The following is a 26414-nucleotide window of genomic DNA, read 5'->3' as shown; positions in this document are numbered from 1 at the left end:
CCGAATCTATGATTTCACATGATGTTAATACAGATATGCATTAACAAAAATACCTAAAAAGAAAGGTAGGAGTGGATTAAAAAAACTGTCAGTAATCTGGGTGTGACCACCATTTGCCTCATGCAGCGCGACCCATCGCATTCGCATAAGATGATCAGCTTGTTGATTGTGGCTTGTGGAATTGTCCCACTCCTCTTCAGCATTGTGCGAAGTGCTGGAAATGTGGCGGTAACTGGAGCACGCTGTTGTACCCACGCAATAAGAGCATTACAAACCATGCTCCAACGGGCCGACATGTCTTGATGAGAATGCAGGGCAAGCGAAGACTGGGATATGTTCAGCTTCCAGGAATGTGTACAGATCATTGCGAATATGGGCCGTGCATTATCTTGCAGAAACATGATGATGGCGGCGGATGAATGCGCACGACAATGGCCTCAGGATCTCGTCGCAGGGTATCCCATCCACAGTATCCCTCGTGCATTCAAATTGCCATCGAAAAATGCAATTGTGTTCAGGTGAAAAAACCTGGATGTGGAGGGTCCTGGCGCTGCGTGATTACACCTGGTCTGCATTGTGACCCATTTGACGTACTGCCGAATCTCTGAAACCAAGATGGAGGCAGCTTATTGTAAGAGAAGATAACATTCAAGACCTTAGGCAACAGCTCTGGTTGACATTCTGCAGTCAGCATGACAATTTGCGTGCTCCCTCAAAGCTTGAGACATCTTGTGCATTGTGTTGTGTGACAAAACTGCACATTGAGAATGCCTTTTATTGTCCCCACCAACAAGGTGCACCTGTTGTAGTGAAATCTGTTTAATCAGCTTCTTGATAGCTTTCCTTCAGGTTGGATGGATTACCTTGGCACAAGAGAAATGCTCACAAAAAGGGATGTAAAGAGAGAATTTGTGCACGAAATAATGAGAGAAACAAGCTTTGTTGGTGTCATATGGACAAATTCGATCTTATTACAAACCATGAACACATCCGACCAACCCGTTTACAATCTTGCGTTTATATTTTAAATTCAAGTGTACATGCTGTTTATACAACAACGTGCTTTATCAATTAAAATACCACTTCTGGACATAGCTACTACACTAGCTGATCAATATATCTCATTATTTGCATATGACGTAATTATTGTTGACGTACATGTTTATTCCCAGATACACAAGCTGTCTTCTCACAGCATATCAGTATTCATTCCTCATCCAGAAAATGACTCAGTAAAGCTTACCAAGATTGTCTAACTACGCTTGGTTCCTTGCAGATAAGCCATATTCCTTTATATCCTTTGCCCATCAAGATTTGATGTAATCCTTGGCAATTATCATGCCCAGAAAATTAACATCTTCACCAAAAAGCAGAATTACACCTAAATGTAGTCAAAGACAAAGAAAGTGTGTGAGACTCTATATAATTGAAGGCCTAAAATTAGACATTATGTAGTAGCTGTTAGTCGTTTTTTTGTGGAGACCTGTTGCCTGCCTTCTTAACCATTCAGAAGTAATGCTAAACTTAACCGTCAAGTTGTTTTCTGTTTTAACCCTATACCCAAAGCCCTAACTTAACCAGTCAGATTCTCATGCAGTGACTCACTTGCGTTAAAGAACACTATGCCATATCGAATTTAAATAACTATATTTACAGCAGATTCATATCCATAGATTTATCAAATGATGGTTGTGGTGTGTGTGTGGTGTGGTGTGTGTGTCATGTGTACCAACGACAATCAAACCGAGGCACCTTGTGTGTTGTGAGATGTGTGTGTGTGTGAACTGGGTTAGTGGTGTTGGAAGGCTGTGAGGTTCGTGTGTGGGTGTGTGGTTGGTGTGTGGTGTGTGTGTGTGTGATGTGTTGTGTGCAGCATTGTGTGTGTGGTGTGTGGGTGGGTGCAGGGTGGGATGGTGGCTGTGGTGGGGTGCTGCATGTGTGTGTACACATCGGGTGTGTGTGGTTGGTCGATGTGGGTACGTCGCGTGCTAAGTGTTGTTGCGTTGCTGCATGCGTGTGTTACGACGGGAGTTCTGTGCGTGGTAGATGCTGAGTCATACGGTGGTGTATGATAATATGTTGCTGTTGGTATGAGAGTGAGCCTGTAGATATAATCCAGCTTGACGAGCCGAGAGATTTGGTACGAACGCAAAGTACTGATTGAGTCCTTTGAGTCTGAGCGATCAAGCTTGTTGAGCTCGTCTAATGTGCCCCATTTGTCGTCAAGGCGAACCATCATGAAGCAGAAAAAGAGGCCTTAACAAGCACACCCAATCATATGGAACACTTAATCTCGAACAATAATCTTTGCCAGCCTGACCCTATGAAAGAATATGTAACCACGTCGACAAGTGACCACCCAAAGCTGCTGACGGAGCATAGCCTGTGCCTCTAGGGTGATCGTGAAATCTTACCCTGCGTTTTCAGTCTCGCGTCGTCGTGATCTAACTCGTGTAGTGTACCTGGTGTGCGGTTGCGACTACGCATTAACTGAGAATAGTTTCCGCGAGTCTCGTCATTAACATGTAAGTGTTATTTCAGTGGGAGAAAAAAATGTTACAAGGACATTATAAAGCAATTTTGCGAGTTTGTTTCACAATCAAGTATGTAGAGCAGAATGATAGAAAATAACGAAGAAGGACATTGTGAAAAATGACAGGTTATTTTATTACACCAACATTCAGCATTAGTACAATTACCCCTGTGTCACAATTGTACACTAAAAGCTGCACACACAAGGTATGTGATGCCTGAAACGTACCCAACTTATAAATCTAGGCGGTCTAGCGTAAAGAGAGGCGTGTGAGCATACGATGATGTTCCTAAGAGAGTGGTCGAACGATAGTGTGGCGTTGAAGAGACTGTCATGAGTAGGTTGAGAACAGAGGGGCCAGACCGATTGGGGCAGGGATCTGAGGCGTTCTCTAGACCAGTGATATGTATGGCCACATGTCTGTATCAATAGAGCCTTTAATTTTTAAAGCAGCATCAGTATTACCCCGGACTGTCACATTGTTTGGCCAACCATGCCTTGTCAATCCTAGGTAAGTGCATATCTGACGATGTGTAGAGGAGGATGGGACTAGTGCTCAGGTGGAGCTTAAACAAACCGGTGTGTTTTATTAGAAATTAATATCACCAACGATTAAGTCATTGTTTCCAATAGCGAGGGTAGGGATAACTATCGTGGTGTTGTGGCACAAGACGCATTGTGTCAAGTACATGTCGAGTATGCGTGACGTGCATGTTGGCGGTGTGTCGTCTGGAATAAGAGTAGCGAAAGACGAGAATAAGGAGAGCGCATCTGCCAACATAATTCTTCACGCATGAGTAGTTAGTCTCTTGTTGTAGAAATGAACTGCACCAGTATCCGCTAAGGTGGAAAATGTGACCCGGTGATTTCATGCAGATCTCTCTCAATTGACTGTTTCCTTATCAATACCACATTACCTGTATCCGGGCACTCAGCCATGTTTAATTGAACTCCCTGGTGGCTCTCTACCACGGAGTGGAAATTTCAATGGAACAAAAGATAGGAGGCTAATGAAAGGCCTCGAAAGCTCCCGGCAACCTTGGGTGCCTGAAAAGCAAGAAAGCAAAAGTCACTAAGTGATACTACGTCAATGTGAACAAAGATGTGTCTGTCTGCGAAGCGGTGAATAGAGCAAAAAGGTGTTGTAAAGGCCACATGGGACTAATCCACATTTAAACTCAGTCATGAAACACTGCAAGATCTTAGATGGAGAAAATTGTCAGTTCATTTTTTATTTTTTTTAATGTAACCAGGCATGTCATTAAGAACAAATTCTTATTTACATTGACAGCCTACCAGGGAACAGTGGGTTAACTGCCTTGTTCAGGGGAAGAACAACATATTTTACCTTGTCAGCTCAGGGATTTGATCCAGCGACATTTTGGTTTTTGGCTCAACAACTCTAACCACTAGGCTACTGCCGCCCCAAGTTTAACAGATTTTTTTCTTCAATTTCCCCTTTTTACTGATTTGCATCTAGTGAGTCAGTACACGCATGAGACAATATAATTACATCATATAATATATACAAAAAAGAAACCGAGCTGTATTTCAAAACTCTCACAGAGAGAACAAAAACTGTCTCTTTTCAAAAAACGTTTCCCCCCCCCTCTAATATTGGACAGTTGTGTGTTCTGAAATTCCATGTGCAGCAGCTATAACACAAAACACAAAACAAAAGAGAGCTGCAGACCAGGACTGTGGATTCTGCATGTGAAAAAGCCAGAGTAGAGCATTACCATGATTAAAGAGACCGCACCAATTAGAACAACGTGGTGTATAGAAATCAAAAAGCCTTATTAAAATGATGGCGCTAAAGCCCAGGTCACTGAGGCTACAGCTGGAAACAGCTTTGTGTAAGTAGTCCTTGACTTGTTGAATCATGTCTGGGGTTGCCAGGTCCCCAGTCTTGTATCTCTCTCTCAATTCAATTCAATTAGTTTTATTGGCATGACGTAACAATGTACATATTCAAAGCTTATTTTGGATATTAACATATAAAAAAATAAAAAATTCGAATCAAAATTGTCAACGGACAACAGTAACAACAATAACCAAGTGTCAAAATACCCATACATTCAACAATAACAATAAGCTCAACAAATAACTCTCTCTCCATGGAGAGTGAAACCCAGTATCACTTCTTACACTTGGCTGTGGAGTCCTCGTCTTTCAAATCTATAGTGACGTTAACTCCTCACGGAAGCGTGCAGTGTTTGCCATTTTGTTTTCTAAGAACATGAGAACACCGGTCTCTCGCATTTCACAGGGACACTTCACAACGTCATGAGATATTCTGACACTGACATGGAAATGTATCAATCACATATCGCCTCGGAGGTTGTTTCCGAAACAGGGTTACTCATGCAGTGTATGTGTCGGTGTGTCAATGTTCCATGTTCCTATCTGTCTGCCTTGTGTTTGGAGGCCTGCCAGATTGAAGAGAAGAGCACCTATTTTGCTGAGAGGTAATTGCTAACACAGAAGCCTGATTGCCAGGATCTTTCACTGGGAACAGTCCCCGGCTCCCCTTTCCACCTACACCCACCAACAACCTGATACAAATCAACTTATTGATTTGATGAGTGCAAGATGTTTGCTAATAACTGCTCTCATACCATCTGTTAATCTTTGTTTTGATTAAAGAAGGTAATCCCAATACCCATTATTTCCCAATGACACAGGCCAGGATCTTTCTTTTACGCAAGGGAGAGCAGCTCCAAGGATATCGGTGATCTCCGACTGCGATGAGAAATCGTCTCCCGCCTCCCGCACAACAAACATGATACAAACAAGAATTACAACCCTCACTAAAAGTCCATTACCTCTTATAATCACACAAAATGATTTTTCTTAAATATGAAATAAATCACAGGGCCGGATCAATAGCCGAGGACCAAACTGCTATGCACTGATAACGTATCAATCAATATTTAGTATTTCGATTTTAATTAATACCCCGACCAGCGTCTAGAGGCCTGTTAACAGAGAGAAAATATTATCTCCAAAACGAGAGACAATAAATAAATAGATGAAAAGAATAGAACCCTGTTAGCATGCTTGAGGAGCATGAAGTTGCTCCTCATATCTGTCATCGATCAGTTAGTGGCTTAGCTGTGATTAAGGTGCTAGGAAATTATTTAAAAGAGGAGTAGTGTGTGTGTGTGTGTGTGTGTGTGTGTGTGTGTGTGTGTGTGTGGTGTGTGTGTGTGTGTGTGTGTGTGTGTGTGTGTGTGTGTGTTGTGTGTGTGTGTGGTGTGTGTGTGTGTGTGTGTGTGTGTGTTGTGTGTGGTGGGAGGGAGGGAGGGGAACAGGCAATGTCAGCATCTACAGAGGGCCATTCTCCCAGCCCAGAGCATGCTGGTATTGATGAGGGAAAAGCATCACTAAGCTCCTGCAGCCAGGATACAAAAACATCCCTGAACACACACACACATTCTAAAACATCCTTATTATTGATAGGATTACTGTAATCAAATGTACACATGGAAAACCTGTATTTTTTTATGAACACATTAACTTAAATTAAAGCATCCAGTAAGATCATGAATCACATTGTATTCCAGTTCTTGAGTCTAGTCATTCACATAATTAACGTACAACATATACTGCTGAGCCATTCAATTGAGTTCATTATAGTTCAACTGAACAAAGTTACTCTTAATTTACAGTATACTCCACAGTCTAAATCACACAGACCTAAGGCTTGTCTAAATCACACAGAACTAAGGCTTGTCTAAATCACACAGACCTAAGGCTTCGCATTAATTGAAGTCCATTTCCTGAACTGCTTTGCACTGTACAGTAAAACCCACAATTAATTTGCAATCGCATGTCTCTATAGAAACACTTAAGGAAAGCGTTTCAGAGGATTTAGTCATTACATCCTGAGCATGTTGCACGCACGCTTTAAAGAAGAGGTGAACGGGGTAATCTTTCCTTAAGGTTTTAACTGGTAAATCACTGCTTAAACATAGGACTGCCAACTGTTTTCAATTGGATTGCCATCACTGACATTTGCAATTGCAATCCTTTTTCTTGATAAAGAGATTGAAATAGATACATATTGTACAGCGTTGAGCGTGGTGTATGGTTGCCACAGGCTGAATATACAGTGGATTCGGAAAGTATTCAGACCCCTTCCCTTTTTCCACATTTTGTTATGTTACAGCCTTATTTTAAATGGATTATATAAAAAAAATCCTTATCAATCTACACACAATACCCTATAATGACAAATAGAAAACAGGTTTTTATACAGAAACAAGCAGAAACCTTATTTACATAAGTATTCAGACCCTTTGTTATGAGACTTGAAAATGAGCTCAGGTGCATTCTGTTTCCAATGATCATCCTTGAGATGTTTCTACAACTTGATTGAAGTCCACATGTGGTAAATTCAGTTGATTGGACATGATTTGGAAAGGTACACACCTGTCTATATAAGGTCCCACAGTTGACAGTGCACATCAGAGAAAATAAACAAGCCATGAGGTCGAAGGAATTGTTCGTAGAGCTCCGAGACAGGATTGTGTCGAGGCACAGATCTGGGGAAGGGTACCAAAAAATGTCTGCAGCATTGAAGTTTGGAACCACCAAGATTCTTCCTAGAGCTTGTCTCCCGGACAAACTGAGAAATCGTGGTAGAAGGGCCTTGATCAGGGAGGTGATCAACCCGATGGTCACTCTGACAGAGCTCCATAGTTCCTCTGTGGAGATGGGAGAACCTTCTAGAAGGACAACCGTCTATGCAGCACTCCACCAATCAGGCCTTTATGGTAGAGTGGCCAGACGGAAGCCACTCCTCAGTAAAAGGCACATGACAGCCTGCTTGGAGTTTGCCAAAAGGTACCTAAAGGACTCTCAGACCATGAGAAACAAGATTCTCTGTTCTGATGAAACCAAGATTGAACTCTTTGTCCTGAACGCTATGTGTCGCGTCTGGAGGAAACCTGGCACCATCCCTACGGTGAGGCGGTGGCAGCATCATGCTGTGGGAATGTTTTTTTAGCAAGGACTGGGAGACTAGTCAGGATTGAGGGAAAGATAAACGGCGCAAAGTACAGAGAGATCCTTGAAGAAAACCTGCTCCAGAGTGGTCAGGACCTCAGACTGGGTCGAAGGTTCACCTTCCAACAGGACAATGACCCAAAGCACACAGCGAAGGCAACGCCAAAGTGGATTCGGGACAAGTCTCTGAATGTCCTTAAGTGGCCGACCCAGAGCCCGGACTTGATCCCGATCAAACATCTCTGGAGAGACCTGAAAATAGTTGTGCAGTGACGCTCCCCATCCAACCTTACAGAAGAATGGGAGAAACTCCCCAAATAGAGGTGTGCCAAGCTTGTAGCATCATACCCGAGAAGACTCAAGGCTGTAATCACTGCAAATGTGCTTCAACAAAGTACTGAGTAAAGGGTATACTTATGTAAATCCAATATTTCCGTTTTAGTTTTTTAATAACATTTCTGAAAACCTGTTTTTGCTTTGCAAATTCGGGGGTATTGTGTTAAAATTGACTTAATCAATTTTAGAATAAGGCTGTAACCTATAGAATTTATTTCCTTCTTAATGCATTTGAGCCAGTCAGTTGTTTTGTGACAAGGTAGGGGTGGATAGCCCTATTTGGTAAAACACGAAGTCAATATTATGGCAAGAACAGCTCAAATAAGCAAAGAGAAAAGACAGTTCCTCATTACTTTCAAACCTCTCTGGGATAGGGGGCAGTATTTTCACGTCTGGAAGAAAAGCGTGCCCAAAGTAAACTGTCTCCTACTCAGGCCCAGAAGCTAGGATATGCATATTATTAGTAGATTTGGATAGAAAACACTGAAGTTTCTAAAACTGTTTGAATATTGTCTGTGAGCATAACAGAACTGATTTGGCAGGTGAAACCCCGAGCACAATCCATCCAAGGAAAATCTTTTGGGAGGTCAATCTGTTTTCCATTCATTTTCTATGGCAAGCCCATTCTAATAGAAATATGCTTGCAGTTCCCATGGCTTCCACTAGATGTCAACAGTCTTTAGAAATTGGTTGATGTTTTTCCTTTGAGTAATGAAGAAGTAGCCCTTTCCTTTCTGGGAGTCGAGCCAAGTGGACTCTTTTGTTTGGGGCGCGCGACCTGAAGCTCCCTCCACTTTGATTTTATCCGCTATTGAACACAGTTTATCCCGTCTTAAATTGTATCTATTATTTACGTTTTAAAATACCTAAAGTTGGATTAGGAAAGTTGTTTGAAATGTTTGGACCAAGATTACAGGTAATTTATTAGATCATTTATAGTCATGTTGGGCGAGTTGGAACCGGTGTTTTTCTGAATCAAACGCGCCAAATAAATGGACATTTTGGGGATATAACGACGGAATTAATCGAACAAAAGGACCATTTGTGATGTTTATGGGACATATTGGAGTGCCAACAGAAGAAGATCTTCAAAGGTAAGGCATGAATTATATCGTTATTTCTGAGTTGTGTCGCGCCTGGCGGGTTGAAATATGATTGTCATGTGTTTGTTTGATGGGGTGCTGTCCTCAGATAATAGGATGGTTTGCTTTCGCCGTAAAGCCTTTTTGAAATCTGACACGGTGGCTGGATTAACAAGAAGTTAAGCTTTATTTTGGTGCATTGCACTGATTGTATGAAAGTTAAATATTTCTAATAATTTAATTTGAATTTGGCGCTCTGCCATTTCACCGGATGTTGTCATATCAATCCCGTTAACGGGATTTGATCCATAAGAAGTTTTCAAGACATGAAGGTTAGTCAATCTGGAAAATGTCAAGAACTTTGAAAGGTTCTTCCAGTGCAGTCACAAAAACCATCAAGCGCTATGATGAAACTGGCTCTCATGAGGACCACCACAGGAAGAATCTCAAATATAAAATATTTTTGGATCTGTTTAAAACTTTTGGGGTTATTACATGATTCCATATGTGTTATTTTATGGTTTTCATGTCTTCACTATTATTATACAATGTAGAAAATAGTCAAAATAAAGAAAAACCCTATGTCTGTGCTTCCTTGGATTTCTTTTATGTTTTTTTATGTAGACTTAAATAAAAAATGTTTTATAGTTTTATTCTGACACATTAATGACACATGGCATGTCTGAGTCATTTGATAAGTGTTTCTGATGAGGGTAGTGTCTATCTACACTACCGTTCAAAAGTTTGGGGTCACTTAGAAATATATATAATATAATAGAAATATCCTTATTTTTGAAATAAAAGCTAATTTGTTGTCCATTAAAATAACATCAATTTGATCAGAAATACAGTGTAGACATTGTTAATGTTGTAAATTACTATTGTAGCTGGAAACGGCAGATTTTTTATGGAATATCTACATAGGCGTACAGAGGCCCATTATCAGTGTCACGCCCTGACCTTAGAGAGCCTTTTTATGTCTCTATTTGATTTGGTCAGGGTGTGATTTGGGGTGGGCATTCTATGTTTTGTTTTCTATGTTTCTTTATTTCTATGTTTTGGCCGGGTATGGTTCTCAATCAGGGACAGCTGTCTATCGTTGTCTCTGATTGAGAACCATACTTAGGTAGCCCTTTTTCCCTCCTTTCAGTGTGGGTAGTTAACTTTGTTTGTGGCACTAATGCCCTGTAAGCTTCACGCTTGTTTCTTTCGTTTGTTGTTTTGTTGGCGACATTTTAAATAAAAAGGGAAAATGCACGCTCACCACGCTGCACTTTGGTCTTCTTCCAGCATCGMCCGTGAAAATCAGCAACAATCACTCCTGTGTTCCAAAGGCACGTTGTGTTAGCTAATCCAAGTTTCTCGTTTTAAAAGGCTAATTGGTCGTTAGAAAACTTTTTGCAATTATGTTAGCACAGCTGAAAACTGTTGTCCTGATTAAACAAGCAATAAAACTGGCCTTCTTTAGAGTTGTTGAGTATCTGGAGCATCAGCATTTGTAGGTTCGATTACAGGCTCAAAATGGCCAGAAACAAAGCACTTTCTTCTGAAACTCATCAGTCTATTCTTGTTCTGAGAAATGAAGGCTATTCCATGGGAGAAATTGTCAAGAAACTGAAGATTTCGTACAGCACTGTGTACTACTCCCTTCACAGAACAGCGCAAACTGTCTCTAACCAGAATAGAAAGAGGAGTGGGAGGCCCCGGTGCACAGCTGAGCAAGAGGACAAGTACATTAGAGTGTCTAGTTGGAGAAACAGACGCCTCCCTGGTCCTCAACTGGCAGCTTCATTAAATAGTACCCACAAAACACCAGTCTCAACATCAACAGTGAAGAGGCAACTCCGGGATGCTGGCCTTCTAGGCAGAGTTGCAAAGAAAAAGCCATATCTCAGACTGGCCAATAAAAAGAAAAGATTAAGATGGACAAAAGAACATAGACACTGGACAGAGGAACTCTGCCTAGTAGGCCAGCATCCCGGATTTGCCTCTTCACTGTTGACGTTGAGACTGGTGTTTTGTGGGAACTATTTAATGAAGCTGCCAGTTGAGGACTTGTGAGGCGTCTGTTTCCATATGGACAATTTCTGGGATGTTTTATTATAGCTCATGAAATGTGGGGCCAACACTTTATACGTTGTGTTGACATTTTTGTTCAGTAAATATGACATTTTATTTCTGTATAGCAGCAATTKATATTTTACACTGTAAATTAAATGTAAATCAGTGTGCAAATTATAGGCTAAATATGATAAACTAATTATACAATTTAAGTGATACAAACTCCAACATGCCAGGGCATTTGTGGTAGCTAACATTAAACAATTGACAGAAAGGAAAACATAAACATTATTTATAATTTCACTTCATTGCTTCTTTTTTTATAACAACATTACAAAGTAAAATAACATATTGTACAGTCACACTTTATTTGGATAGTCCGGATAGTCCGTCTGTGCTCTACAGATGGTCARACTATCAACACACTATCTGTTGATAAGCAACCGCTTTCTAAGATTATGGTTAGGTTTAGAGTTAGGTTTAGAATAAGGGTTAGAGTAGGGGTTAAAGTTAGGGTTAGGGCTAGGATTAGTGTTAATAGATAGTTAATTTAAATGTTACTTATAGTCTGTAGACTACAGATGGACTATCCAAAATAAGTGCTATTGTACATATTGAGTGTTGTGTATTGAGAGATCACAGCAGAGTTGTGAGTTAGAGGTGTTCAGATGTGGACAGAGGAGCAGGGTTGGTGGCTGGGTGGGTGTGTGGAGACTGGAGCTGGGGGCTGTAGGAGTGGCAGCTTGGCCAGGACACGACCCCTCTCCCTGGGAAGGCAGGGAGGTTGATCTGGGCTAAGCGGAGAGACCGCAGGGCGCTTGGGGTTACCGCTGAGTTTAAGCGTCTCAAGGCTGTCTGCTGTCTGACCTTTTGTAGGTCAGCTGGCTATTAGGCCATGACTAGTGCAGGCTGCACACACACACACACGCACCAAAGCACGCAACCACCAAAGCACGCACACACACATACACACACACACACAGACACCCTCTCTCTCCCTCCCCCTACCCCACCGTCCTACCACCCAAGTAGGGGCAGTAAAGGGTCATCTACAAGCATGCCTCCACATCACAGCTCACAATCATCAAAACATAGATGAAGACGATCAAAAGTACACAACATGTTACGTGGAATCGTATAGCCTGAACATGGTGCCACACATGATGTGCCTACTACTAAAAACTACTTGGAATAATATGGGTTGTTGGTGTTTAGAGACAAAGAAGGAGCACATCAACTGTGCTTTCTTGTAAAGCTCGCTCACCTAGAGACTAGAGCTGATTGGTCAATCGCTATTAATCCCTACTCACTATTCTCAGGACAGAAAGCCAAGGGTCGCTGCAAGGGGTTGGCCTCCTTAGCCTTATGAGTCAGCTGTCTACTGCATTACTGTAATTGATTCATTGCATTTTGTAAGACAACTCATGAAAGCCCAGCGCACTATTCAGTTATGCAAAAAAACATATTGAATCAATTTTAGAATAAGACTGTAACGTAACAAAATGTGGAAAAAGTGAAGGAATCTGAATACTTTCCAAATGCACTTTAAGAGCTACTGAAGGCCACCATTTGTCCAAAGKTGGCAATATACAGTACCAGTCAAAATTTTGGACACACCTACTGGTTCCATTCCATTTTTTAAAACTATTTCTACATTGTAGAAGAATAGTGAAGACATCAAAACTATGAAATAACACATGGAATTATGTAGTAACCAAGAAATTGTTAAACAAATCAAAATATAGTTCCTTCAAAGTAGCCAACATTTGCCTTCATGACAGCTTTGCACACTATTGGCATTCTCTCAACCAGCTTCATGAGGTAGTCACCTGGAATGCATTTCAATTAGCAGGTGGGCCTGTTAATTGGTGGAATTTCTTTCCTTCTTAATGCGTTTGAGCCAGTCAGTTGTGTTGTGACAAGGTAMGGATGGTATACAGAAGATAGCCCTATTTGGTAAAAGACCAAGTCAATATTATGGCAAGAACAGCTCAAATAAGCAAAGAGAACAACAGTCCATCATTACTTTAAGACATGAAGGTCAGTCAATCTGGAAAATGTTAAGAACGTTGAAAGTTTCTTCAAGTGTAGTCACAAAAACGATCAAGCGCTATGATGAAACTGGCTCTCATGAGGACCGCCACAGGAAAGGAAGACCCAGAGTTATCTCTACTGCAGAGGATAAGTTCTTTAGAGTTACCATCCTCAAAAATTGCAGCCCAAATAATGCTTCACAGAGGAGACTGCGTGAATCATGCCTTCATTGTCAAATCAAGTCAAATCAAATTGTATTCGTCACATGCGCCGAATACAAAAGGTGTAGGTTGACCTTACAGTGAAATGCTTACTAACAAGCCCTATAAAATATATWTTTTWTTTATTTAACCCCTCCACCACCCCTCTTTGAAGGACAAATATCTTCGTTTTCTTTTTTACAGATTTTTTGCTACATACATTMTACATATACAGTGGCTTGCGAAAGTATTCATCCCCCTTTGCATTTTTCCAATTTTGTTGCCTTACAACCTGGAATTGAAACCGACTTTTTGGGGGGGGGGTTTGTATCATTTGATTTACACAACACTTTGAAGATGCAAAATATTTTGTTGTTGTGAAACAGACAAGAAATAAGACAAAACAACTGAAAACTTGAGTGTGCATAACTATTCACCCCCCCAAAGTCAATACTTTGTAGAGCCACCTTTTGCAGCAATTACAGCTGCAAGTCTCTTTGAGTATGTCTATAAGCTTGGCACATCTAGCCACTGGGATTTTTGCCAATTCTTCAAGGCAAAACTGCTCCAGCTCCTTCAAGTTGGATGGGTTCCACTCGTGTACAGCAATCTTTAAGTCGTACCACAGATTTTCAATTGGATTGAAGTCTTTGCTTTGACTAGGACCTTCCAAGACATTTAAATGTTTCCCCTTAAACCACTGGAGTGTTGCTTTAGCAGTATGCTTAGGGTCATTGTCCTGCTGGAAGGTGAAACTCCGTCCCAGTCTCAAATCTTTTGAAGACTGAAACAGGTTTCCCTCAAGAATTTCCCTGTATTTAGCGCCATCCGTCATTCATTCAATTCTGACCAGTTTCCCAGTCCCTGCCGATGAAAAACATACCCACAACATGATGCTGCCACTACCATGCTTCACTGTGGGGATGGTATTCTCGGGGTGATGAGTTTGCACCAGACATAGAGTTTTCCTTGATGGCCAAAAAGCTACATTTTAGTCTCATCTAACCAGAGTACCTTCTTCCATATGTTTGGGGAGTCTTCAACATGCCTTTTGGCAAACACCAAATGTGTTTGCTTATTTTTRTTCTTTAAGCAATMGCTTTTTTTCTGGCCACTTCTGAAAACCCAGCTCTGTGGAGTGTACGGCTTAAAGTGGTCCTCTGTGGAGCTTTGCAGGTCCTTCCAGGTTATCTTTGGTCTCTTTGTTGCCTCTCTGATTAATGCCCTCTTTGCCTGGTCTGTGAGTTTTGGTGGGCGGCCCTCTCTTGGCAGGTCTGTTGTGGTGCCACATTCTTTCATTTTTTTAATAATGGATTTAATGGTGCTCCGTGTGATGTTCAAAGTTTCTGATCTTGTTTTATAACCCAACCCTGATCTGTACATCTCCACAACTTTGTCCCTGACCTGTTTGGAGAGCTCCTTGGTCTTCATGGTGTCGTTGCTTGGTGGTGCCCCTTGCTTAGTAGTGTTGCAGGCTCTGGGGCTTTTCAGAACAGGTGTATATATACTGAGATCATGTGACAGATCATGTGACACTTAGATTGCACACACGTGGACTTTCTTTAACTAATTATGTGACTTCTGAAGGTAATTGGTTGCACAACATCTTATTTAGGGGCTTCATAGCAAAGGTGGGGAATACAAATGCATGCACCACTTTTCCGTTTTACATTTTTTTGAATATTTTGAAACAAGTAATCTTTTTCATTTCTCTTCACCAATTTGGACTATTTTGTGTATGTCCATTACATGAAATCCAAATAAAAATGTATTTAAATTATAGGTTGTAATGCAACAAAATAGGAATAATGCCAAGGGGGATGAATACTTTTGAAAGTTACTGTACATTTTACATACATGGTACTTTTATATTTAACAACAATACATTACCAAACAAACTCTTTAATCCCAACCCTCAGCCACTCTCAGCCCATCCCACCTATAACCATAGACCACCCTTGTTTGGTTTCCATGTGCCATATATTTTTCAATTYTGCTGTGACGTTTTACWACATGTTTTAATTTTTCTAATCATATATTATCCACAGATTGTGAGCTAAAGATGAAAACCATTCCTACGAGTATTATATTATTTATTGACTGGCTATGGCTTTCCAGATCGCCCAACACTGCTAATTGTAATGCTAATTTTAGGTGCATGTTGTAATTTTTTAACCATTCTTAACCTGTGACCAGAAACAAGCTACAGTTCAAGTTGGAAGTTTACATACATCTTAGCCAAATACATTTAACATATGTTTTTCACAATTCCTGACATTTAATCGACGTAAAAAATCCCCGTCTTAGGTCAGTTAGGATAACCACTTTATTTTAAGAATGAGAAATGTCAGAATAATAGTAGAGAGAATGATTTATTTCAGATTTTATTTATTTCATCACATTCCCAGTGGGTCAGAAGTTTACATACACTCAATTAGTATTTGGTAGCGTTGCCTTTAAATTGTTTAACTTGGGTTAAACTTTTCGYGTAGCCTTCCACAAGCTTCCCACAATAAGTTGGGTGAATTTTGGCCCATTCCTCCTGACAGAGCTGGTGTAACTGAGGCCTTCTTGCTCGCACATGCTTTTTCAGTTCTGCCAACAAATGTTCTATAGGATTGAGGTCAGGGCTTTGTGATGGCCACTCCAATATCTTGACTTTGACTTTGTTGACCTTAAGCCATTTTGCCACAATTTTGGAAGTATGCTTTTGGTCATTGTCCATTTGGAAGACCTATTTGCAACCAAGCTTTTACTTCCTGAATGATGTCTTGAGATGTTGCTTCAATATATCCACATAATTTTCCTACCTCATGATGCCATCTATTTTGTGAAGTGCACCAGTCCCTCCTGCAGCAAAGTAACCCACAACATGATGCTGCCAACCCCGTGCTTTACGGTTGGGACGGTGTTCTTCAGCTTGCAAGCTCCCTCTTTTTCCTCCAAACATAATGATGGTCATTATGGCCAAACAGTTCTATTTTTGTTTCATCAGACCAGAGGACATTTCTCCAAAATGTACGATCTTTGTCCCCATGTGCAGTTGTAAACCGTAGTCTGGCTTTTTTATGGCGGTTTTGGAGCAGTGGCTTCTTCCTTGCTGAGCGGCCTTTCAGGTTATGTCGATATAAGACTCGTTTTACTGTGGATATAGATACTTTTGCACCTGTTTCCTCCAGCATKTTKACAAGGTCCTTTGCTGTTYTTCTGGGATTGATTTGCACTTTTCGCACCAAAGTACGTTCATCTCCAGGAGACAGAACGCGTCTCCTTCCTGAGTGGTATGACGACTGCGTGGTCCCATGGTGTTTATACCATGGTGTTTGATTATCCCATGATGTCAAGCAAAGAGGCACTGAGTTTGAAGGTAGGCCTTGAAATACATCCACAGGTACACCTCCAAATGACTCAAATTATGTCAATTAGCCTATCAGAAGGTTCTAAATCCATGACATCATTTTCTGGAATTTTCCAAGCTGTTTAAAGGCACAGTCAACTTAGTATATGTAAACTTCTCACTCACCGMAAATGTGATACAGTAAATTATAAGTGAAATATTCTGTCTGTAAACAATTGTTGGAAAAATGACTTGCGTCATGCACAAAGTAGATGTCCTAACCGACTTGCAAAAAGTATAGTTTATTAACAAGAAATTTGTGGAGTGGTTGAAAAACGAGTTTTAATGACTCCAACCTAAGTGTATGTAAACTTCCGACTTTAACTGTAGGTGTTCCTTTTGTCCAGGTGGGAAAGAGCAGTGTGGAGTGCAATAGAGATTGCATCATCTGTGGATCTGTTGGGCCAGTATGCAAATTGGAGTGGGTCTTGGGTTTCTGGGATAATGGTGTTGATATGAGTCATGACCAGCCTTTCAAAGCGCTTGGCGGCTACAGACGTGAGTGCTACAGGTCGGTAGTCATTTAGGCAGGTTACCTTAGTGTTCTTGGGCACAGGGACTATGGTGGTCTGCTTGAAACATTTTGGTATTACAGACTCAGACAGGGAGAGGTTGAAAATGTCAGTGAAGACACATTGCCAGTTGGTCAGCGCATGCTCAGAGTACACATACTGGTAATCATTCTGGCCCCYCGGACTTGTGAATTTCGACCTGTTTAAAGGTCTTGCTCACATCAGCTAAAGAGAGCGTGATCACACAGTCATCTGGAACAGCTGATGCTCTCATACATGCTTRGGTGTTGCTTGCCTCGAAGCGATCATAGAAGTAATTTAGCTCGTCTGGTAGGCTCGAGTCGCTGGGCAGCTCGCGGCTGTACTTCCCTTTTGTAGTCTGTGATAGTTCTCAAGCCCTGCCACATCCAAGAAGCCTCGGAGCCGGTGTAGTACGATTCAATCTTAGTACTATATTGACACGTAGCCTGTTTGATGGTTCATCTGAGGGCATAGCGGGATTTCTTTACAGCGTCCGGGTTAGAGTCCCGCTCCTTGAAAGCGGCAGCTCTACCCTTTAGCTCAGTGCGGATGTTGCCTGTAATCCATGGCTTCTGGTTGGGGTATGTACGTACGGTCACCGTGGGGACGACATCACCGATGCACTTATTGATGAAGCCAGTGACTGATGTGTTGTACTCCTCAATGACTTTAGAAGAATCCTGGAACATATTCCAGTCTCTGCTAGCAAAACAATCCTGTAGCTTAGCATAAAACGGATTTAAGTTTCCCTACATTAAAGTRGATGGCCAGTAGAAGTGCCACCTCTGGATGAGCGTTTTCCTGTTTGCTTATAGCCTTATACAGCTCATTGAGTGCGGACTTCGTGCCAGCATCGATTTGTGGTGGTAAAAAGACATCTACGAAAAATATAGATAAAAATTCCCTTGGTTAATATTGTGGTCTACATCTTATCATGAGATACTCTACCTCAGGTGAGCAAAACCTTGAGACTTCCTTAATATTAGATTTCGTGCACCAGCTGTTGTTTACAAATATACATAGACCGCCACCTCTTGTCTTATCGGAGGCAGCTGTTCTATCTTGCCGATGCAGCATAAAACCAACCAGCTATATTTTATCCATGTCGTCGTTCAGCCACGACTCGGTGAAATATAAGATATTACAGTTTTTAATGTCCTGTTGGTAGGATATTCGTGATCGTAGCTCGTCTATTTTGTTATCCTATGATTGTARGTTGGCTAATAGTACTGATGGTAGAGGCAGYTTAACCATTCGCCGTCGGATCCTTACAAGACATCCCGACCTCCGTCCCCGATATCTCTGTCTCTTTCTCCTGCGAATGACTGGGATGTTGGCCTTGTCGGGTGTCTGAAGTAAATCCTTRYTGTCCGACTCATTAAAGAAAACATKTTCTTCRAGTACGAGGTGGGTAATCACTGTCTTGATATCCAGAAGCTCTTTTCAGTCATAAGAGACAGAGGCAGAAACATTATGTACAAAATCAGTTACAAATAACCCCKAAAAAACACACACAATAGCACAATTGGTTAAGAGACAACCATATCCCACGGTGCAATTAAAAAAAAATGCTGCAAAGAAGCCACTACTAAAGGACACCAATAATAAGAAGAGACTTACTTGGGCCAAGAAACACGAGCAATGGACATTAGACCGGTGGAAATCTGTCCTTTGGTCAGACGAGTCCAAAGATTTTTGGTTCCAACAGCCGTGTCTTTGTGAGATGCAGAGTAGGGGAACGGATGATCTCTGCATGTGGGGTTCCCACTGTGAAGCATGGAGGAGGAGGTGTTATGGTAATTTAGAATTCAAGGCACACCTAACCAGCATGGCTTCCACAGTATTCTGCAGCGATACGCCATCCCATCTCGGTTGCGCTTAGTGGGACTATCATTTCTTTTTCAACAGGACAATGACCCAACACACCTCCAGGCTATGTAAGGGCTATTTGASSAGGAAGGAGAGTGATGGAGTGCTGCATCAGATGACCTGGCCTCCACAATCAGCCGACCTCAACTCAATTGAGATGGTTTGGGATGAGTTGGACTGCAGAGTGAAAAAACAACAGCCAACAAGTGCTCAGCATATGTGGGAACTCCTTCAAGACTGTTGGAAAAGCATTCCTCATGAAACTGGTTGAGAGAATGCCAAGAGTGTGCAAAGCTGTCATCAAGGCAAAGGGTGGCTACTTTGAAGAATCTCAAGTATAAAATATATTTTGATTTGATTAAAACCTTTTGGGTTACTACATGATTCCATATGTGTTATTTCATAGTTTGATGTCTTCATTATTATTCTACAATGTAGAAAATAATACAAATAAAGAAAAACCTTAAAATGAGTAGGTGTGGTCAAACGTTTGACTGATACCGTATATGGGTCAGGGTTAGGGTCATGCCTCTGTCTGAGGATTTTACATATGTTTTTACATACGTAACATTTACTTAGTCAGTCACCTGTACAAAAAAGGATTTGCTAGGAATGTTAGACTTTTGCTTTCACGTCCATATTGCAGGGGAATGTAGCCATGGTTGCTGAAACAATTTGGGACTATAAATCATTGAAATCTTCAGGAAATGGCAACTTTTTTTCTACAAAATCTATTCATGTGAACWATTATGGTACATGTTCTTTGTAAGTGTTGTGCTTTCAAAAATATATATTATTATTTACTACTAAGTTTTTCAGATAAGTGCTTTTACAGTGGGTGTGTCATCTTTTCCCAAACACTATGGTAAATCTGTTGTTTTGTGAAGGTCAAATACTATCATATGATCCAAGCCTAGCTCCTCTCTGAGAACATGGCACTGGCTTTGGACACTGTCCATGTCAGGCTACTGTAGGTCAAAGAAATCAAATACATTCATGGAAAGGGCCAGGTAACACCTCACTTCCAAACCCACAGCTCTTAAAGGGAAATCGCATCCAACCAGCACTCTCATGAAACTAATACCTGTTTGGGGTGTGTGTGTGTATGCGCGTGTGCGTTTGTGGATCTGTGTGTGTGCCTGTGTATGTGTGTGCATGCGTGTATACGTGTGTAAAGACACCTGCCACCATGAATACTCAGGAGCCAAAAGGCTAAGACACTGCTAAAATTGAAATACAGTAAGGGGTGGAAGGAAAGAGAGAGAGAGAAAAAAAAAGGATAGTGAAAGTAAGAAAATACAGAAATAAAGGTGAGGGGGGAGAGAGAAAAGATAGTGGGGAGAGGTTGGGTGACAGGCAGCTGTGGAGACAGGGTTGTTAGTTTATGTAGGCTGCGGGCTGAGTCGACTGGAAAATTTTGATCACTTTAATTTACTATATCCAGCGCAGCCACTCTCCCTGTCCAGTGCTTTTATCAAGCCCGGTGAGCTGCTATTGATTTTTTTATTTTCTGCTCAGGATAAGAAGACAGAGAGTTAGGGAGCTCTAGTGAAGGGAGAACTTTCCTCAGATTGCTGCTGTTCTCCAGCTTATTGCATCTTGTCGTTTGTGGTTTCAGATGATGTCCAGTACGCCACGGCTGCTCCAGCCAATAAACAAGGTGACTAACAATGGAAGTGGGCCAGGAATGAAGAGAGGGAGACAGGGTATAACCTCACAACACTCAGCAGGGAGAAAAAAAAGGGGGGGGGGTGCAACGTGTATCAAATACAAATGGTTTTATGCATCTATAGTCTATTTTGGAATGGTTAACATGTTGTGTAGTTCTGTGTACATCATTTTGATCTGACCATAAGATGCTATTAGATTGTTTTTAAAGAAATATTTAGGGGTCTTAAAAAATGTATTGTTTTCTTTAGATTCTTAGGAATATCAAAGTGACACTCATTTAACAGATATAACAAATTAGTTGATTTTTATATACAAAATGGAAGAGGCAGGATAATGGAAATGATGTATTTTCCTGGAGGAAGTTTCCCAAGTTCCATGTTAGAATTAAATGATTTTAGGACTGAAGGCAGGAAGACTATTGAACTTTTATGTGTGTATGTCTATTGGTGTGCCTCTTTGTGTGTCTGTGTGTCTCCTTGAGCAAAATTCATTATCACCTTTGCCCCACGGAAGATGCAATTAATTGTGGAAATAATGATTTTCTCCAAACTGAAATTAGACTTTTATTTCTTTCCCCCAATTCATGGCTTATTGAGAACCTTGATATTAAAATTGTTGTACATTTCTATCGAATGCAAATTCTTGAGTGTTTGTGTGCACGAGAGAGAGAGAGAGAGAAGCACAAGGATGGGGGGAGAGAGAGAAGCACAAGGATGGGGGGAGAGAGAGAAGCACAAGGATGGGGGGAGAGAGCGAAAGCAAGAGATGGAGGGAGAGAGAGGCAGAGAGAGAGACAGAGGAAGAGAGAGGCAGAGAGAGAGACAGAGGAAGAGAGTGAAAGAAAGAGCGAGGGGGAGAGAGAGTGAGAACAAATCTCAGCTGAAAGAGAGGAGGTTAGTGACAGTCTGATAAAAGATGTCTCCAAAATACTAATTAAAATTGAATACCCCTGCAAATCAACACAACATGCAATCTCCAGGTAATTCATTTAGGGCAACTATCTCAGTGTGAAGCTTTCATTTTTTATCACTGGTTCTTTATTGCAAAAAAATGCCTATCCCTTTTTATTTTATTTTTCACAATTTATCATCTGCCGCTGTCTCTCTCAATCCTCTTAGGAGCTCTCTTTTCTTCGCTGCCCTTGATGTCACCCGCAAAGGGAAAATAAAATCAAACCAATTAACCCACAGTGGGTCCTTTTTCCAAAACACTTCAGAGGCTCGGTTCATAAAAATAAAAATAAAATATATTTTTTTTAAAACACTCCCTAATGTAACTAACTCTAAAGTCACAATCAAGATCCCATTACTGCTGGATCCAGACTGGATGTCTTCAGTGGAAGAATGCAGGTCTTGCTCTATGACTTAACTAGTGTTTACATTGACAAGGTTTTATATTTTCCAAAGTGAAGGATCATGAAATAAAGAGGTTGATTGTACAGTGCGTTGTGCCTCCGTACACGAGAGCACTTGAATGATTTAGTCACGTACTAGGAGACGGCCCACTTTAGCCTCATGGTAAGGCGATTCTTTGTAAAAAATCTATCATGTTTAGAATGCAAGATGTGAAATGAAAGAAACGACACACACAAGACAACACACTGAAAACATCTTATCCTAACTATTGTCTGTTGAAGATGGCTTTCACAAGGTTATTTCCCCTTTGCTAACATTTATATTCATTATGAGTTTTTTGGCAAACATTAATGTTGACCTTGGCAGTAACATACAGTGGGGCAAAAAGTATTTAGTCAGTCACCAATTGTGCAAGTTCTCCCACTTAAAAAGATGAGAGAGGCCTGTAATTTTCATCATAGGTACACTTCAACTATGACAGACAAAATGAGAAAAGAAATTCCAGAAAATCACATTGTAGGATTTTTAATGAATTTATTTGCAAATTATGGTGGAAAATAAGTATTTGGTCACCTACAAGCAAGATTTCTGGCTCTCACAGACCTGTAACTTCTTCTTTAAGAGGCTTTACAGGTAACGAGTGGAGGACAGAGGAGCCTCTTAAAGAAGAAGACCTATGATGAAAATTACAGGCCTCTCTCATCTTTTTAAGTGGGAGAACTTGCACAATTGGTGGCTGACTAAATACTTTTTTGCCCCACTGTACATGATACATCTTGTGTACCAGACTATACACCTGCAATTATGACAATACTATTTACAAAACAGAACAATAATCATATGAATATAATGTGAATCAGTGGAGGCTGCTGAGGGGAGGACGGCTCAAAAGAATGACTGGAACTGAGCAAATAGAATGACATTAAACAAATGGAAACCATGTGTTTGATGTATTTGATACCATTCCACTCGTCCTGCTCCAGCCGTTACCACAAGCCCGTCCTCCCCAATGAAGGTGCCGCCAACCTCCTGTGATGTGAATTCAATATGAACTTTGTAAATAAAGAATTGGTAAGTCGGTGCATAAATATTTGGGATGTTCTAGGTAGAAATAGGCCCAATACATTTCCCTAATTGGTGCCTTAATGTTTGGCTGACTCTATCAAAGCGTTTATCTCTCTTGTCATGGGAAGCGCTACAATTGGTTTAGATCAGTCCAATCATGTCCTGTGAGGTTGCTAGCCTATCAGTCCAACTCCCGTAGTCCAACCTAAGCATGAGGGGAACTGGAGGAAGGAGTGTTTCGGTGTGACGATATCCTGACCTTACTCATCTAATTGTGTAATTGTACACTTTTCTTTCTTAAACTTGAAGTTTAAGAGAGAAAATAAGTAAGCATGTGCTGTCTGGTTACACTAAACCAAAATGAGGACTGTAAGCGATCACTCTTGCACATGATTACTGCTACTATTTTTATGTTATTTCCCGACCATCTTTAGCCATTACACCTTTTCAAAGTGGATGAACTGAGGAGAGCAGAGTGCAATGTGTCTACAACGGTATCCATTCTATTGCTCAGTATTCTGCATTTATTTGAGTATAGATAAATGAACAGAAAACAGAAAGATTTGTGGGATGAAAGTTGAGAGATGTGTACTAAATATTACCAAAAAAAACAGCAAATCATGTATAAAAGTGATGGATAAAAGTGATCTCCTCCACAGACAACTTCTTCACATATAATAATAGCCAGGTTTCCTTTCACTAGCTTACTATCCCAGGTTACAACGCATCACTTCCCCTTTAACTGGGGGTTGGAGGGCACCAGAGGCTGTGTTGTGGCAGCAGGAGCACTTTCACTTCCTGTTGTCTGGGTTAGGAGTACCAGCCATGTGCCCATGTGATCTCACTTCACGGGAATTCACACAGCCCTCCGAGACAGGAGTCAGAACACCATGCAGCCACTGGCTTCCTTTAATAAAGCACATACGCTTCACAAGAAATATGATTTTTCCAATATTTTCTTCTTCTTGTGTATCTCACTTGAAATGAGGGACCGCAACCACTTCACTGTATATGTCTGGTTTCAATTTTAGTTTAGTCATGAAGACATGGCCGCTTTCCGTGGATATGCCCTCCATTTGGGTTAAGCCATGCCCCTGACTCATTTTACTGTATGCATTTCTCGGCAACCTTTCCCAGAAAAGAAAGACAAATCATATGACTAACAACATAACCACTCTGTAGGGCATACCATTTTGTGCATGTACGGAGGAGCTTTTTTAGAGAATACTTTAGTGACTAATCGACTTAAATGCCTTGTTTTTTCTCAGTTCCCTCTGAGGATTTTGATACATTATTAATAGCAATGCCAAATGTTTTCCTGTTATTGTCGCAGTTTCTTGTCGTCATAGCGCTCCCAGCCCCTCGGGAGATGAAAATAACCACCTCTTCATCCATCCTCCATTGATTATTGTTATCATTAATATGTCTAACAAGGACATACGTTGACAATTTTGCCAAGTCCGTGAGGTGTGACAGTGCCATGTCCTACAAAACATGGTTTCTTCCCTCTGAAATCGATGAGTAGACAGAGGACAATGCCAGTGTGAGTCCGCGTGGATATACAGGTCCTTGGCAGTGTTATTGATGTACTGTATCTCACATGATGAAATATAGGCTGTATGTGTGGTGCCGGAAAGATTGAGGAGTGCTCAAGATCAATGAAGTAGCATGAGCATTAATACACTACAACTTCATCCCTTGAACACCCCAGGTCATTTCTGCACTTACGCCCAGCATAGACACACAAGGACGTGCCTCAGTGCGCACTGGGAGAATTAGATTTTTCTGTTGGTGTTACAATCCAATATCTATCATTGAATGGGTTCTTTTCACAGCAATGGCCAAAAGGTCTCCCGTTTTAGCATCAGCGAAGGGCCCCATTGGTACTGAAAATCAAATTGTTTGTTTGTTTTTAAACCAGTTAGGTTTACCTGCTTAAAAAAAAGTACTTTAGTTTGTAACGTTTGTAACTGAGTGACCTTTGTGAACTGCATGTTCTCACTGAAAGCTGCAGTCAGTAATGTGACATACTTACTGTATTAGATGGTGGTCATTTGAGCACAAGCCCTTCACATGGATGAATATACAGTCTTTTTTTTTTTTTATGTATTTTAATCATAATTATTGTGGTATCTAATTTTTATTTATAAACTGAACACAAATATAAACTCACTCATGTAAAGTTTTGGTCCCATGTTTCATGAGCTGAAATGAAAGATCCCAGAAATGTTTCATATGCACAAAAAATGTATTTCTTTGAAATGTTGTGCACAAATTTGTTTACATCCCTGTTAGTGAGCATTTATCCTTTGCCAAGATAAAACATCCACCTCGCAAGTGTAGCATATGAAGAAGCTGATTAAACAGCATGATCCTTACCCAGGTGCACCTTGTGCTTGGGACAATACAAGGCCACTCTAAAATGTGCACGCAATGCAGCAGATGTCTCAAGTTTTGAGGGAGCATGTAATTGAAATGCTGACTGCAGGAATGTCCACCAGAGCTGTTGCCGGAGATTTGAATGTTAATTTCTCTACCATAACCCGTCTCCAACGTCGTTTTAGAAAATTTGGCAGGCCTCACAACCACAGACCATGTATATGGCGTAGTGTGGGCGAGCGGTTTACTGATGTCAACGTTGTGAACAGAGTGCCCAATGGTGGTGTTGAGATTATGGTATGGGCAGGCTTAAGCAATTGCATTTTTTCAATGACAATTTGAATGCACAGAGATACCGTGACGAGATCCTGAGGCCCATTGTCGTGCCATTCATCTGTCACCATCACCTCATGCTTCAGAATGATAATGCATGGCCCCATGTRGCAAGTATCTGTACACAATTCCTGGAAGCTGAACATTTCCCAGTTCTTCCATGGCCTGCATACTCACCAGACATGTCACCCATTTAGCATGTTTGGGATGTTCTGGATCTACGTGTACGACAGCGTGTTCCAGWTCRRYCCAATATCCAGCAACTTCGCACAGCTATTGATGAGGAGTGGYACAASATTCCACAGGCCACAATCAACAACCTGATCGACTCTATGCAACGGAAATGTGTCYCGCTGCATGAGGCAAATGGTGGTCACACAAAATACTGACTGGTTTCCTGATCCATGCCCCTACGTTTTTTTTAAGGGTATCTGTGACCAACAGATGCATATCTGTGTTCCCAGTCATGTGAAATCCATAGATTAGGGCCTAATTTATTTATTTCAATTGACTGATTTCCTTACGTGAACTATTTATTCAGTAAAATATTGGAAAT

The 26414-nt window shown here is 41.0% G+C and overlaps 1 long non-coding RNA gene across 1 annotated transcript in view; it reads left to right on the top strand.

Annotated features, from left to right (window-relative positions):
- Window positions 1-21354, top strand: part of LOC111959063 (uncharacterized) — a 44749-nt gene extending 23395 nt beyond the window's left edge. The window contains exon 3 of the long non-coding RNA XR_002876612.2: window positions 20674-21354. This is a non-coding gene — a long non-coding RNA (uncharacterized lncRNA). The remainder of the gene's footprint in view (window positions 1-20673) is intronic.
- The last annotated feature ends 5060 nt before the right edge of the window (window positions 21355-26414 follow it).

Source organism: Salvelinus sp. IW2-2015, linkage group LG35, assembly GCF_002910315.2.
Source record: "Salvelinus sp. IW2-2015 linkage group LG35, ASM291031v2, whole genome shotgun sequence".
Lineage (NCBI taxonomy): Eukaryota > Metazoa > Chordata > Actinopteri > Salmoniformes > Salmonidae > Salvelinus > Salvelinus sp. IW2-2015.
Note: the sequence above shows the minus strand (reverse complement) of the source record. Positions and strands in the feature narration are given on the sequence as shown.